This window comes from Sinohyriopsis cumingii, chromosome 1 (genome assembly GCF_028554795.1).
Source record: "Sinohyriopsis cumingii isolate HCF-2022 chromosome 1, ASM2855479v2, whole genome shotgun sequence".
NCBI lineage: Eukaryota > Metazoa > Mollusca > Bivalvia > Unionida > Unionidae > Sinohyriopsis > Sinohyriopsis cumingii.
The window spans coordinates 123733427-123749335 of record NC_142961.1 but is presented as its reverse complement, the minus strand read 5'-3'; the positions used below and the strand labels follow the sequence as shown (position 1 = coordinate 123749335).

General features: G+C 41.5%; 1 protein-coding gene across 2 annotated transcripts in view; it reads right to left on the bottom strand.

The window, feature by feature from the left end:
- LOC149807799 (nitric oxide synthase-like) overlaps positions 1 to 14392 on the bottom strand; it is a 37308-nt gene extending 22916 nt beyond the window's left edge. For both annotated transcript variants that reach the window (XM_089946002.1, XM_089945946.1), the window contains exons 1-2: positions 12553 to 14392; positions 12196 to 12297 (exon numbers count right to left, since the gene is read on the bottom strand). The gene's annotated coding sequence lies outside the window, so the exon portion shown is untranslated. The remainder of the gene's footprint in view (positions 1 to 12195; positions 12298 to 12552) is intronic.
- Positions 14393 to 15909: the final 1517 nt, after the last annotated feature.

The following is a 15909-nucleotide window of genomic DNA, read 5'->3' as shown; positions in this document are numbered from 1 at the left end:
GAAATTGTTTCAGTGGTCAGACCTTGTTAGTGAGTTAGTGAATGAACGAAATGTTCATCATTTTGGTTACTTCGAGATTCACCTAGAGCAACGCATTGAGGAAGACGAGTTAAAGGATTACCAACATATGTTACGTGGAATCTACTTAGTGGAAGAGAAAACTTCTAATCGAAGTTTGAACTGTAGGTTACAGTATTCTAGATTTCCTACTGGAGAACGAAGATGTCTGGGTAGAATGTACGTGTATTGCTTCCGAAAAAGAGAGAGTACAAAAACAGGAATCCATGCCACGGCTTATGTCACAAGTGATTGAACAGATTCCGTGGAAGGAACTCAATGACCATATTCAAACCGTGGATCATTACCATCGATTATTACAAGAACTGTATCCATTCAATTTGGGTCGACAAGTGGTGTGTGTCTTAGTGACTTGTTTTCTGGGATTTCGTTTACCAGCCAATTCTTTGTGGACTCTTTACGATCAGTACTTACCACCTCAATGGCCTTAAATGGTCACGAAAAACTCCTTTTGCTCAAAGCCTTGCGGTTTCATCTGGATACTTCTCGACCTCAACAGGAAAAAAAGATTCGTCAGCTTTTAGCTACCCAAGACGTGTATGACGATGTGTGTGTAGCTTGTGACTTACATCCCCAGTGGACAGATGTCCGTGCCTGGAAAGAATGGGATTTTGAGGCTTGGACCCAAGAAGTGGCCCAGTATGCACGAGAGTTGTTCAAGGAAAAAAGTTACTTTTCAACCCGTGTTAGTGACGGTGCCAGAAGAACCCGTCACCCAGGACGGGACTGTCGTGGACAGGCCTGAAAGACCCTTTCGGGAGGACACTTGTGTGACCTTACCCCCTACTATAGAACTGGTTAGAACATTACCCAAAACATGTTGTACAGACACTTGTGTTTATTCCACGTTAATGGTTATCATGTGCCTTTTATCGTTGTACTTAAGCCTTTGGCTTTTATGTATTTTTGTCTTTCGTATTCATGTTTGAAACATTCAATAAACGTGCTCTGAAAAAAGTATATAAACTCTTGTCTTGTTTGTTTTCGTGTCACAAGTGACATTTCTCACACTATGCCTACCTCTGCTGTCTCTGCTCCCTCTTCCTCTACTGTCAAAGTCATCGACGAACACTTAGATCGTGCCAGTTGGGAGGCTTTGTATCTTCGCCATCCCTTTAACATGCTCATTGCTGGACCTAGCGGTTCAGGCAAAACCGAATTCGTCAAACGTTTGATCGAACATAAACATCATTTGATCGATCGTCCACCTCAGCGGATCGTGTGGTGTTACAAAGAGTGGCAATCGGCGTAGAGCCTCTTGCGAGAAAGTCAAGGCGATTAAATCGTGTTTGTGAAAGGCATTCCTAAAGAAGACGACGGTATCGTCTCTGACTCTCGTCAAACCCATTTGGTCATTTTCGACGACATGTTAGGAGAACACGAAGAAGAAATTAAACTGTGGTTCACGCGCAAAGGGCATCACCGTAATGCCAGTGTCGTTTACATCACCCAAAATTTGTTTCAACAAAGTAAAGCCCATCGCACCATCAGTCTCAATGCGCATTACGTGGTCTTGTTTAAAAGCCCTCGAGATAAATCGCAAGTGCAAGTCTTAGCCAAACAGTTAGGAACGCCTTGGCTGACTCAGGCGTACGACAATGCCACTCAAACTCCACACGCCTATTTACTCGTCGATTTGAAACCTACAACCCCCGAGGATTTGCGATTTCGTACCCACTTGTTTCACCACTGGTGCCAAGACGGAGGGCCTGTCCTGTACACGTCTCCGTCCTCGACTTAATTTCACTCCACATAAAAAAAAGTCTATAAAAACCTCACACCCTTTTTCGTCTGTCTCACACAACGTCAACATGACGTCCCTTCAGTCGCATCTTCCCGTCAAATTGATTCGTGCCTTGTATGGCATCAGTCGAGAAAAAAATCCACAAATACGAGCTCGTGTCTTAGAAGCTAGTCTCAAAGAAGTCTTACGATGGTTCACGGTGACGGCACGTCAAATACTCCAAGGAATCATTCAGATTCCTCATCAAACCAAACGCTTTTTCGATCGAAACAAAGTCGCTTTGGTCCAACTGGCCGATTCCCGCAGCGACACTCAAACCAAAAAACAAATCATTTTGAAACCTGAAGGGAGCGGTACTCTAGGAGGGGTCATCATTCGCTCTCTCTTAAGATGGGATCCTAATGCCCCCAAAGTTATACCCAAGGAAAAAGTCCAACGAAGCCCCAAGAAGAAAAAGAGAAAGACCAGGTCCCCAAGGAGAACTTCTCCAGTGGCGGGACCCTCCTCTTACCAGACACCACCCCGGAAAAAGAAAAGAAGCCCCCAGAAAAAGAAACAGAGAAAAAGTCCCCAGAAAAAGAAAAGTCCACAGAAGAAAACTAGTCGCAAGAGAGGCACTTCGGCCAGGACGCAACTTTACACTCGAAAACCAGTGACTGCGTCTCCGGCATCCTCACGTTCATCCACTTCTCCGTTGATGACACCAAGAACTGAAGAGTACTTGGAGACGTTGATTACACCAAGAACTTCTCCGTTGATGACCCCCAAAAGAACTTCCCCAGTGGCAGGACCCTCCAATTTAGTGGCAGTGGCTGCTGCTCACAAAGTACCTTCTCCCAAAATCAAAGTCCAAGAAAGATCGGGCATGTTACAAAGTTTACTGGATTTGTCCAAGCAAGAACTGGCTCGATTTAGTCCGTTACGTACCCCTGCACGACGTGTCATGCCTGTCCTCAAACTAATATGACGTAAAGACAATCAGTGGCGACGCGTTCCAGTATAAAAAGGCCTGTGACCAAGTCGGGGTATCAGTGTTTTTGGTGCTCCTGAAGACTCAAAGATGTCACCTTCCAGAAAACCCCAAGGAAAGAAAAGGAAAGGACTACCACCACGTTTAGTCAAACATGGGGACATGTTATCTGTCCTGTCCAAAGCTTCTCCACCTCTACGAAAAAAACTCATTCAATCGGCCTCCAAAGAGGTCATCGATACCGTGTGCGAATGTTGTTTGAACGTCTTGAAAGGCACGATCCCTTTGTCCAAACACCAGAAACAATGCTTAGGCAAACATCGTCACGTTCTTCGCCAAATGGTTCAAAAGAAAATTCCCATTCGTCAAAAAAAGAAGATGTTGGTCCAACGTGGAGGCATTTTACCCCTCTTGTTAGGTCCCATACTGAAAGGAGTCTTGGGAACCATGTTGGGAGGACTGGTGGGAGCAAGATAAAAAGGCCTCGGAAGTCCCAAGATCTCAGAATCGACCCCTGACAACCCCATGGAAGGACGAAAACTGGCTTTAGTGCCTTACAAACGATGGATGGAATACCATCGGTGGCAAGAACAACGCACCCCGCATTTACCTCCCAATCCCAATTTGAGCGAGATGTCCCAGTTACAACACGAATTGCAGTCCTTGATGGATCGCCAAGATTTGTCCGAAACAGAAAAATCGCAAAAGTACGGTCAACTCTTGCAACAACTGCAACTCTTTCACCAGAAAGCTTTAGACGAAACAGCTCTACCCACTCTGAAAGATTTTAAGACCTTGATGAAAAGTGCAGCACCATCATCAGTACCAGTACCAGTACCAGTACCAGTACCACCACTAGCAGTGACCAAGACAGAAAAAGAAGAAGAAGAAGAAGAAGGGTTTCAAACTCCACCAGAAAAAGTACGCAAGTTAACAACACCACCTACCTCCAGAATTGGATGGATTAAAAAGATGATGGCCACCCCTTCTTCATCACAAGAGAAAAAGAAAGTGAAGACAGAAGTGAAGACAGAAGTGGAACAAGAACCGATATCCCCCGCTCAGACATCCTCCTCTTCAATACCTATTGCCGGTGGCACACGCAAAGCATTATAATCCAAGAAAATACCCCAAGAGAAAAAGAGTAGCATCCTCCAAGAGTGGGTGCCTTATTAACACACAAACAAACACAAAAAAATAAAAAATGGAAAAAGTCTTAGCCAGCATTTACTACGATCCCTCGCACCCTGCAGGTTACGCAGGAGTTCAAAAATTGTATCGTGCTGCCAAAACGCGACTGAAAAGTCTCCGTTTACCTCAAGTACAACGATGGTTACAAGAACAAGCTACCTACACTTTACACAAACCCATTCGAAGCAAGTTTGCCAGAAGTCGCACCCGAGTGGAAGGCATCGATCATCAATGGCAAGCCGATTTAGGCGATGTCTCTCATTTGGTCAGCTACAATCGTGGCTATAAATATTTGTTTTGTGTCATCGACGTCTTTTCCAAATTTGCCTGGGTCGTGCCCTTGACTTCCAAATCGAGCAGCGAGTTAGTGCGAGCCCTGCAACGGGTGTTGAAACAAAGCGGTCGTCACCCTCTTCGATGGCAAACGGACAAAGGCACCGAATTTCTGAACCAAGCTTTCCAAAAAGAATTAAAGAAACGTGACATTCATTTTTTTACCACCGAGAATCCAGAAACCAAAGCCAGCATCGTGGAACGTTTTCAACGTACTTTGAAAGAACGCATGTGGAAATATTTTATCACCACACTCTGAAGTACATCGACATCTTACCGCACCTGGTGCAAGCGTACAACCAATCTTACCATCGAAGCATCGGACGTGCCCCGCAAGAAGTGACTCCCGACAACGAAGTGCTGGTGTTTGAGCGCCTGTTTGGTACGTCCCCGACGAGGGCTGTCCCCAAGAAAAGTGGACAGTTGACCGTAGGAGATTGGGTGCGCATTGGCAAAACCAAACGCACTTTCGACAAAGGTTACTTACCTAACTGGACGACCGAATTGTTTCGTGTCACTGGACGAGTGCATGGCCGTGATTCTGCCGTCTATAAATTGGAAGACATGAACGGAGAAGTGCTCAAAGGAACGTTTTATTTGCCCGAGTTACAACGTGTCACCAAACAAGAAGACGACGTGTACGATATCGAAAGCATTCTCGAACACAGAACCCGTAAAGTGGGCAAACGACGTGTCAAAGAAGTCAAAGTACGTTGGAAAGGATATCCACCCAGTTTTGATTCTTGGATCGACGCTTCGCAAGTCATCGACTATAAAAAGAAGTGACCATCATGCCCTTCCACACAGACGCAGCTACGTCGACCACTCCTTCACCTAGTTCTTCTGTGCAAGATTTACAAAAAGAACCTTTGTGGGTGTGGTGCGGAGAACGTGTGCCTAAAACGCAAATCATCTTTTTCTGCCAAATCTTCGTGGTGTATTGTGTCATCGGTGCAGCCATCGCCAATCTGAGTTTGCAACAAGGAGACAAACAACTGTGGACCATTTTATTGAGCAGTCGCATCGGTTACCTGCTTCCCAATCCCTCCCTGAAATTCTCTTCCAACGGTAACCACGGGAACCTAGTGTCCAGTGCCAGTGTCAGTCACCACTCCAATAACAACAACCCCATTTTGGGCGGAGACACGCCTCTGACGTCCACTAACCCCTCGGACAGCCACAGAACTCTGGAATTATGAGTCACCAAAACCAATTTTACTTAACCTTACCCAGTGACAGTTCCATGGAGGTGTTTCCAAACAACACGTTGTGCTGTTACACGGCCAAATTACCTCAGGCCATCCCCTTAGATCACGAAGCTCATTGGGAAGTGGCTTTAGTAGAAATGATTCACCCAACACAAATCAAAAACATCACTGAAACTCAAAACACTTTTGACGTCGAAATTCTGGACCCATTAGTGCAGCAAAACATGACGAACAGTCCTCAACATAGATCACATCTTGCGAAGGACCCAATACCCCTCAGCAGCAGTGACACTTCTCGTCCTTTTTACGTTTATCACTTTAAAATTAACTCAGGCCATTATTTTAGTGGTCAACATCTGGTGGAGGCCATCGCTGACAAATTCTATGCAACATTTGACAAAGTTCTGACCGGACTAAAAAAAACGTGTCACCATGGAGTACCACAAACTGTCTAATCGTCTACTCATCAGATTTGAAAGTGAGGATAGAAGCATACGTATTAAATTTTGCCCTGAATTGTATGACATTTTGGGTGGAGACCTCAATTTGGTCACGGATAAGCACTCCAAAAAGATTCACATCGCAGACATTGACAACAACGGGCATTTTGCAAGGTATTTTCGTTTCCCGGTAGAACTGAACCAGGGACTGAATTTGATCTTCGTGTACTCCGATGTGGTGGAGTACAACGTGGTGGGACACACCTCCGTGCCGTTACTGCATGTCATTCCTTTCAAAGTAAATTCTGCCACGGCCACTGACGAGGAAGGTGGAAACACTTATCACGTCCACCGCGAATTTGTACATCCTCATTATTTGCCTGTCAACAAGTCGTATTTGGACACGGTCAACGTTGCTATAAAAGGAGATCTGGGACAAAATATTTCATTCACCAAAGGAAAAGTCACGGTGAAACTCCATTTTCGAAAACGGTTCTCTCACGACTCGTAAGTCATGTATCCAGTGTACCGAGGGGTTGCGCGACAGCGAGGACACGGTTTAGGAGATATGTTAAAATCGGCCTTTCGTTCGGTGGCTCCGGTGTTGAAACCGATGGTGACACGCGGATTGCACGCCTTGAAAGATGCGGCACTGACACAAGGCAAAGAATTTCTCCAAAATGTTCTCATCGACAAACAAAACCCCAAAGAAGCCTTCATGAGGGCAGGCAAAAATGTCTTGCTGCAAACGGGTAAAGACCTTTTGGGCCGACGAGACACACCTATGAATGCCCTGCACGCTACCGAGTCAGGCATTCAGCAAGGACAAGGCAGAAAGAGACGACGAAGAAAACACCCTTTCACCAGACTTCAAGCTAGAAAGGCCAAGAAAAGAAGAACCGTTCGAGACTTAGACGTTTTTGATTATTGAGACACAGAGAAAAAAATGATGCACCGAGAATCTTGCGCTTGTTCCAAGTCGGAACTGGATCTGTTTGCCATGCCCCCCACGATGATGACGATGCAAGAATCCCAGTGGGTGGAATTTCATCCCGTCTCCTCATTGACCGATTCCGCCCCCATCGAGTTTGAAATCAAAGGACAGCCCGAAGATTACATCGATCTGAATAGCAGTTACTTGTACTTGAAAGTCAAAGTTCTAGATAAGAATGGTAATGGAGTAGAAGACAGTGAGAATATAGCTCCCGTCAACAATTTCATGCATTCCTTGTTCAGCTCAGTGGACTTGTACTTGAATAACAAACTGGTCAGCAGCAGCATGGATACTTACCCTTACCGTGCCTACCTGGAAAATCTCTTGACGTACGGAATAGATGCCAAGAATACTCATCTCAATGTTGGCGTGCTATGGGAACCTGACGAAGCTAACAAGTTCGACAAAACAGATGGAAGCAATGACGGCTTTGTGGAAAGAGAAAAGAAAATCTTAGATGGACAGAGTTTAGAACTGATGGATCGTTTGCATTTGGACATGTGGTTGCAAGAGAAATATTTGCTGAACGGGGTAAATGTCCGCTTGAGACTGAATCGTAGCAGTGCTGCTTTCCATTTGTTGGCTGATGGTGATGCTATTAAGAATGGCAATCCTAAAAGCAAAATCGAGGACGTCAAACTCTACGTACGACGCGTGGAAGTGTTACCCAAAGTGGGAAATGACATCAGTCAAACGTTGAGCAGAACGACCGCCAAGTATCCCATACGACGCGTGGAAGTGAAAACCTTCACCATTCCCACTGGACATCATTCCATGATCGATGATCATCTGTGTCAAGGATAGTTACCCAAACGTTTAATCCTTGGTATGGTCGAGAATTCAGCCTTCAACGGAGCCTTCGCTGAAAATCCTTTCCACTTTCAACACTTCAAGGTGAAGAAAATCGAAGTCAGTCGCGATGGCAAGACCTTGTGTACCCGACCTTTCGAACCTGACTTTGAGAAGAAGAATTACTTGAGATCGTACTTGTCCTTGTACGAAGCCACCGGACAGTTAGGAACCAACACCAGTCACGGTATTACGTACGAAGATTACGAAGGAGGCTATGCTTTGTGGGCTTTCGATTTCACTCCAGACCAAGGCAGCGACGAGGGACATTTCCACCCTATAAAATCCGGCCAGATTCGAGTGGAACTTCAGTTTGCAGAACCACTGAACATGGCAGTGAACGTCATCCTGTATGCGGAATTCGATAATACGATAGAAATCAACAGTTTGAGAGAAGTCATTCTAGACTATTAGAAGCTATGGAAGACTGTTGTCCCTCTTTACCTAGTGGAGAAACTTTGGACATGGAATGTGAGGAGACCATGGAAAAAGAAGAAGTTATCATGATGAAGTCAAGATGGCCAGAACAAGAAGCCCATTTAGTCTCCTGTTTTGCCAAACACTTGGTGGAAAAAATGACGGAATTAATCAAGAAAAATTGCTATGGATGTCAAAACGATCATTCCAGTCAAATTCAACACGATAAATGCCTGATGTTGAGTCAAGAAGAAAAATTGGACGAGTATCTGGACGAAGCTTGCAGTCTCATCTCGGACGAAGTCGTGTTGCACCAGTGGTATAAAGACTTGCGTGAACATTCTTGTCCACCATTAACCACTCAAGAGATCGATCGTATCGAAGCTCTCCTGAATCAGAGTGAGGAGACGAAACGAAGAAACGGTTATTTGTCAGACATTTTCAAGCAAAAAGTCAGGATCGAATTGACGACTTATCATTACCTGTGAAGAAAAAAAACCACACAAATGGATACCTGGGAACTTTATTACCTTTTGAACCACAGTTCGTATACGGCTTTTTGGAATCCTGTCGTCTGTGCTAAAGATGAACTCCCTCATCGGTAACCTCAAGACCATCTAGCGTACGTTTTCAACACGGACGACAGTCATCTCCCAGGAACCCACTGGGTAGCCGTCTACTTTCCTCAAGAAGGATGTGTGGAATATTTCGATTCGTACGGATTGCCTCCTTTGGAAGACGATATCATCGACTTTATGAGAAGAAATGCTCAGACCACCCGATTCAATAATGTGAAATTACAAGGTACAGATTCCTTGGTGTGTGGACAGTACTGTGTGTATTTTCTGCATCATAGCAGCCTGGGTTATTCCTTAAAACATTTAGTGACTCATTTTGATCCTCGTTCTTCTTCAAGAAACGATGTGAAAGTAGATCGATGGTTTTGTGACCATTATGCTTATCTTTTGTCTCAAGCTAGGAAACGTAGTGTCCATCAATGGCCTAATAACTTCCAACAGTGGAAATCACAATTTCATTCACAACGTTGTCAGCCCTGTTTAAAGTAGAGTATGAATTGAAAAAATGTTTGTGATTTGAAAAAAATGTTTGATGTTATAGTGTTGGATTATTGTTAAAAAAATGTTAGAGTTGTTGTTTAGTGTTAAGTGATTTTTGAATAAAAATGTTGTGTTTTGAGAAAAATGCCTATGTCTTTTGTTTGACTATAAGAATGTTTGATTGATGCTCTTTAATTTCTTACTATCCCTCTCATGACACTCATTGAACGTTGCGGCTCGAAAACCGTAGAGGGATGTTTTCCTTCACGTCCGCGCTTTGACTTTAAGAACCGGGGAAGTTTTCAGTCTAACCATCCATTGTCGACTCATCCTCCTACGAAGATGTGCTCCAAACTAGCTAAGCTAAACGAAGCCTACGTAAATTTGCATAGGGTCAGACACAGTCTGATACCGAAGCCAGAAGAGATAGAGAATGTGAGAATGTTAAAAGTCACTGAAGACCTGATAGAAGAGCTCTTCAGAGAAGAAGTGAACAGGGAGAAAGAAGAATGGACAGAGAAGTACAGACTTCAGAGACAGCAGCAACAGCAACAACAACAACAACAGCAGCAACCTGAACCTGACAGAGGCTTTGTCGATTGTCGTATCCACACCAAAGAGTTCTTCTTCTCTTTCCGAAGAAGCAGACCTATCGCCAGAAAGTCTATCCTCAGAGGACATCGCATTCTTAGAAACTAAAAGATTGCCATAGCAAACAAAAAAAAACAGCCCTTTTCAGGGCTACCCCCAATACTCTAGAAAAGAAATAACCATCAATTTGCCAATGTGTGTAGGTAGAGTAGTGTGAATATAAACACTAACTCTTTTTTATAGTGTGAGGGTATGTGTTTGTGTATAGGATTGTGTGTTAGTAAGTGCTCACGTACGTTGGTGTGGATAGTAGATTAAGATCATGTCTTTTTTTTTTTGGTGTTTGAGGTGTGGGGAGAGTAGATTTAAGGTTAGATTACTTTGCGTATGTGGATAGTATATTGAAGTGATTAATGAAAAAATTTTTTAGAATAGTGATGGGAAGTATAAAAAAAGTGAGTGAGTGTTTCTTTTAGGTCCGCGCGTTGTTTTTTGGTCATGATTTAGGTAAGATCAATTTTATGTTTTTAGGGGGATGTTTTCCTTCACGTCCGCGCTTTCACTATAAATTGAAACTCGTTCGGCAGTCCAGCTACCCTTGTTGATTGATCAACACGAGAATGAACACCAGACTAGCGAAACTGTTGGAACTTCATGTGCATGTGGAATATGCCAGGCGCCTGTTGAACGAACTGGCCGCGGAGGCCATTGTCGAAGAGGGAAGGATGAGAGAGGAGGAGGAAAGAAAAAACAAAGAAGAGGAGGAGAGAAGATACAAAGAAGAGGCGGAGAGAAGATACAAAGAAGAGGAGGAAAAGGAGAGAAGAAAAAGAAATTTCAGAATCCCAGAGACAGAAAATTGGGATTCTGAAGCTATTTATCCTGCCTCTGCTCTCTCCCCAAAAAAAGTAAAAAGCAACTGGGGAACAAGATGTGTATGTGGCGCCAGGCCTGGAAGGTGCCACCATTAACCAGGTGCCCATGAAGTTCGAAAAAAAAACAGCCCTTTTCAGGGCTACCCAATACTCTAGAAAAGAAATAACCATCAATTTGCCAATGTGTGTAGGTAGAGTAGTGTGAATATAAACACTGACTCTTTTCTAATAGTGTAAGTGTATGTGTTTGTGTGTTTGTGTTTGTGTTTGTAACTGATCACGTAAGTTAGTGTGAATAGAAGATTATGGGTTCTTTATTGTTTCTTAGCGTATGTGGAGAGTATAGTTTGGGTTTTATTACATGAAATGAGAAAGTGGGGATGTTTTCCTTCACGTCCGTGCGTTGTTTGTTCATGATCTAGGTAAGATCAATTTTATGTTTTAGGGGATGTTTTCCTTCACGTTCGCGCTTTTCGTATAAGAACACACAGTATTCGTCGTTCAAACCATTCTACAAAGAATAAAAAAGAAGATGGCTTCGAACCACCTTGACAAAATGCAAAAATTACAAGACGTTTTGACAATTTAGGAATGATGGAGCAGATGTTAGTGAGACTCAATGAAGATCACTATTCCTATAGTCCCCATCGAGTAAAGATGGAGATCAACAATTGAAGAAAAGTAAAGGACATAATAAGTGGTGTCATGAAAGAGATAAAGGAGGAGAAGGAGGATGAAGAGGAAAGGATAAGGATAAGAGAATGGAATGAAAAAATCGAAAAAGAAGAAGAAAATGAGAAGAGGAAGAAAGAAGAGGAGGAAGAGAAGAAGAAAGAAGAGGAGGAGAAGAAAAAGAAAGAAAAGAAGAGAAAGAGTGTAGGAGAGAAAATAAGAAGTTGGTTGAGAAAAAGAAGAAATTAGAAGCAGAAGAAGAAGAAAAACCAAAGGCCCTTTTCAGGGCCACCCATATTTCTCGAAAAGAGAATGACTTTCAATTGCCTACCCCTTTTTTTTTTAAAAATTTCTTTTTATTTTTTTAAAAATAAAAAATCCCATATTCAATTTCCCTTGACGCTAGACAGTCCCACGATTTTTCTCCATATTCAATTCTTCTTGACGCTAGAGTGGCCCAGGGTTTTTTCTCCATGTTAAATTCCCCTTGACGCTAGAGTGACCCACGATTTTTCTCCATGTTAATTTTCCCTTGACGCTAGAGTGACCCAGGGGGGGTCTGTAATGCTAATTCCCATTGACGCTAGGGTGACCCACTTCACTACTGACGATGGCAAAATTACAAGATTGCAGTGTAACATAAAACGTTATTAATGGTGTCCACATTTTCTAACATATCCACATACATTTAATTTCAGCCACAATATTTCAGTTTGGGGAACAAATCCGCCAGGGTGATCATCATGCACCTTAAAGAAGATAAAAGTATATAAACCTGATAACTATACAGTACAGCCACATTTATTTCCACCAAGGCTATGTCTTTCCACAATTTGGAATTCTTCCTTGTTTCTAGCTGCATCTTTTGAGCAACTATCTGGAATAAAATGTATTTTGTCTAGCTTTATCACAGTTTCCTATTCATCATGATATGTTGTGTGGATGATAGGTGAAATTAATCTTCGTCCAAAAATGATGAGCATTAAAGTTCAGATTATTAGTGAAAGCACTTTAGACAAAACCACGAATTATAATGTATGAGCATTATATAACATTGTAGTTTTTCTGACAGTTCATAGTAAACGATTATAATGGCTCAATTCATTTATACTGGAGAAAAAATTTGACTTACCTCCAGGATGTTGTAGCAATTACGGTCACATAGGTCCCGTGTCGATACTTCTGTGGACATGTACCAGTCATTAAAGGGGACGGCTGTGAACTCCAGACCGCCGCAGTCAAACATATTAGATACCGCTCGCAGCGTGTACCATTTTAGGCCGAGGTCGGCGAACCATGGAAATATGTGACATAAAAGACATCGATTTGTTCACTATGATTTTGGCGCAAGCTAAGAAACCATTTGAGTTTTGAGTATAAACAATGGCGAGAAAATTAGAAGGTTAAAAATCTATATTGAAATATTATATAACTCCTTCTACTATTTAAATCGTCTACCGACCAGTAGCATTCCAACTTAAAACCCTCTATATCAATTGTATGATTCAAATCAAACCTTCCAATACCGATTTCTATGTTAAAAATAGTGTAAATAGTGCGAGCAGACAAATCGCGCCTGTACCTTCGTGGAAATGCATTCAATGGACCAACAATGACGTTAAGGTTTCACTACATGACGGTCTGCTTGGCTGACACAACGTTTCATTTTGCATTATATTAGCGAATGTCACATCTAAATGTGAATTGATGGCGTTGAAAATAGAATGTTTAGCCGAATGGAGACTAATTATAATAACACTTACTAGATCTCAATATTTCAGTCAAGAACTGCAGAACACACATTACGAGGGTTTTAGCATACTTCATCAGTCACAGCAAACATTAATTATCATTTAAAAAGTGAATTTAAGAACAATAAAAAGCAGAAGCATGAAAATGTGGTCTTGACCTGAGAGATCGTTCCCCGTGTGACAAGGAACAAATGGCAGGAATCAACAAAAGAGCATTCTGTTCTATAATACCTATTGAAGGGAACTATAATGAGATGATACAAACCTCAGATATATTTTCAAGACTGGTCATAAACTCTAAATGAGGAGGTATTTTATAACAATTTTTATTGGCTGGAAATACAATGCTTTGAGTAACTTTGGAGTGACAACCAATATGACCACAATTGCAAGCATGCTTCACTAAGTAAAGATTTGTGAAAGAAATGAGACCTAACACGAAATACACTCAATCAACTCTTCTTGTAACTACACAGTCACTTGCAGAATACAAAATGTCCCAGTTGATGAGTACTCATTTCTATGGCACTTTTTAATGACTAAACATAGTTATAACTATATGAAACCACACTGCCTAGACATGGATCTCTGTTTTGGCTAGAATGGATAAAGCATGGACAAAACGATGTGGTTATGAGCTTACTAAAATTACCTGACAGAACATAGTGAAGCATCAAACGTTGGTCACAGTGACCTTCTACTAACAAAGATGCATCCAATAAAGTGTCGTTATTGAAGGATACATTTCGGTCAAAACATGATTTTAAACGCAATATTTCAACATATACATGCATGAAATAAGGTCACATATTCCTTTACATTAAAATATGTTTAGTACTTATCACGTTGGGACTTCACCCCAACCCCTCCATGCCAAGTTTTATGATTATATGAGGAATAATATGCATTAATATGCATTCATTTAGTGTAAAACTCACGTGGACAAGAGTTAAGGTAACATCCCATCAATACATAGCTTCTCGCCAAGATGCATACTTAGAGTAATATATCCATGTCATGAACAACCACCTTCATAATCCTGAGCAAATCGCAACCATAAAAAGATGGACGTAATCTTTGACACGATACGACGTCATTTTACCTCAGTAAATTTAACATGGAATGGGTCTCCGATCACAGTTCCATCCGATTGTTTGTAGCCGGCATACGAGAACAGCTGTGAGTTCCATACACGAAAGTTGTGTCTTCCGCAGATCCGATGTGGAAATATTGTTATGGCAGATCTGTAACAATGCAGTTATACGTACAATCAAATTCAGCAAGTAAGTTTAATTTACTCCTAACAAAATTATTTTACGGCACTAATTCTGATTTATCACAATCCTACTAAACCCTTTCGTCGTCTAACCTCACTGGAGTTGAGATTCAATTTGATACTACACGGTATCTCTAAACACTAAGCTTTTAAATATTGGTTAGGACAGTTTTAATAGAACATGTTTGTACATTACGCCAATATATCATGATATCTTACAATTTACTCTCATACAATGTTTAGCACGGGTTGTTTGAAGAAAAGAAATCACAAAAGCCTTGAGAAAGTAAGCGACTCTACTGAAAATCCATTCCTAATAAACTATTTCATAATCAGATATTTTCGAAGTGTATCCGTATTGTTGTTTATAAGATATATAAATATATTACTCATACACCAATATGATATAGTATACCCGTTTTAACGGCATACGATTCAAAGACCATTACTAATATGTTTGGTAAATATTCTTAGAATGGTTCCTGAAATGCTGTTGCTGTCATTTCTAATGGGTTTTTTTAAGATAAATAATCAAATGCTAATCAGAATCTCGGATTCATTAATATATGTTTCGCGCATGATATACGAAGGGTCGTTTGTATTATATAGTGTATTGAACAATTTCTCCAGGGATATATCTGGTTTTTCAAACACATTTTAAGCCGTTTATGAAAGAGTTGGTAAATCATATAGCTTAATAAAATAACATAGCTTTCCAAAGTATGTGCACAAAGTAAAGATTATAATCGTTAGATCATATGATATCAAATAAGTCATTGTTTGTTAAATCATAAAAGTCAACTACCCCATTGCCTTGAAACATAAGCAATATTGGATCTATGATTGACCTTTCATCCCTAATTGAAAGAGAGAGATGCAATTTTGAAATATTTCAAATTACAGCCACAAACTATAAATATAATTGAAATTGCGTGCGATGATTGTTTTCCAGATATCTTATTCGCTACAAACCAAACCGGCGAGAGAGTGATGTCCAGTGCATCTTGGAAGCATTTCTCAGAGAATACGAGAACAAAGCAGGGCTCGTCGGTCGCTTCGCTAAGCACCTAACATGGAGATCTCTGGTATATTTCCTTGCGTACACGAAAAAACAGATTCAAGGCGGCTTTTGCTGTGGGCAGTAGTATGGTGTGTTCCAAAATTGGATTCATAAGAGTCATATTCTATGCAATGGACTCGGCTTTTATTGTTGCAGCCAACGCCATCCTCCAAAAGCGCACTTTAACCATAGTGTCGATAACATGTAAAAGAGATGTATTCTTGTCACTGACAAATGCATGACATTAACAGTTTATCATGCCTTTACAGGGTTTGACCAGATATCCGATTCGTCTCGCAGCGATTTTAGTAACGCCTGGGGAACATAAAATGGTTATGATGAGGTTATTATAGATATCGTAGCCCATAGATGTACTCCTACAGAGCAAGGAGTACAATAAAA